Source organism: Diaphorina citri, unplaced genomic scaffold (genome assembly GCF_000475195.1).
Source record: "Diaphorina citri unplaced genomic scaffold, Diaci psyllid genome assembly version 1.1 scaffold31319, whole genome shotgun sequence".
NCBI lineage: Eukaryota > Metazoa > Arthropoda > Insecta > Hemiptera > Psyllidae > Diaphorina > Diaphorina citri.
Window position 1 is genome coordinate 1 of NW_007408656.1, and position 664 is coordinate 664.

General features: G+C 38.0%; 1 long non-coding RNA gene across 1 annotated transcript; it reads left to right on the top strand.

The window, feature by feature from the left end:
• The first annotated feature begins 196 nt into the window (after window positions 1–196).
• Window positions 197–662, top strand: LOC113473439. The gene is made up of 2 exons (XR_003395413.1): window positions 197–264; window positions 430–662. It is a non-coding gene; the product is annotated as an uncharacterized LOC113473439 (long non-coding RNA).
• The last annotated feature ends 2 nt before the right edge of the window (window positions 663–664 follow it).

Here is a 664-nt window from a genome sequence, read left to right on the forward strand (position 1 = left end):
AAAAAAAAAAAAAAAAAAAAAATCGAGTTTTTCAAAAAACAAAAAAAAACGGCCTGCGGCGCAGTCCCCCTCATATTCCTTGACGTTCTGCATATTGCATATTTTATTAAAATGAAGGGGAAATCTTACTGATTTTTAAGTACCTCTGCCCCCTTATTTTTCTGGAAAAGGCAAGGAAATTTACTGGAAAAGTCATGGAACATGGAATAGTCATGGAATTTCATTCCGGGAAAAGCGTATAAACCCTGATAGAGCATCGAGCAGGTACCAGGTAGAGGAAAGTGACCATAGAGAGAAGCGACGACTTTAAACCACATCGAAGAAAAAGCTCATTTATGCGCTAAGCTCTCCACTACGTTCTGTTTTGAGCCTAAACCATCTCTGGAATATATTGATAGATTCTGACGTGACTTTGTGAAGATTGAGCAGGTAGAGGAAAGTGACCATAGAGAGAAGCGACGACTTTAAACCACATAGAAGAAAAAGCTCTATGCGCTAAGCTCTCCACTACGTTCTGTTTTGAGCCTAAACCATCTCTGGAATATATTGATAGATTCTGACGTGACTTTGTGAAGATTCATCTTGAAAAAGAAGAACACAATGTGAAGAGTAAAAGCTATTTGTGTTCTTCTTTTCATCTCTGGAATTTTTACTTTTTTCCCCC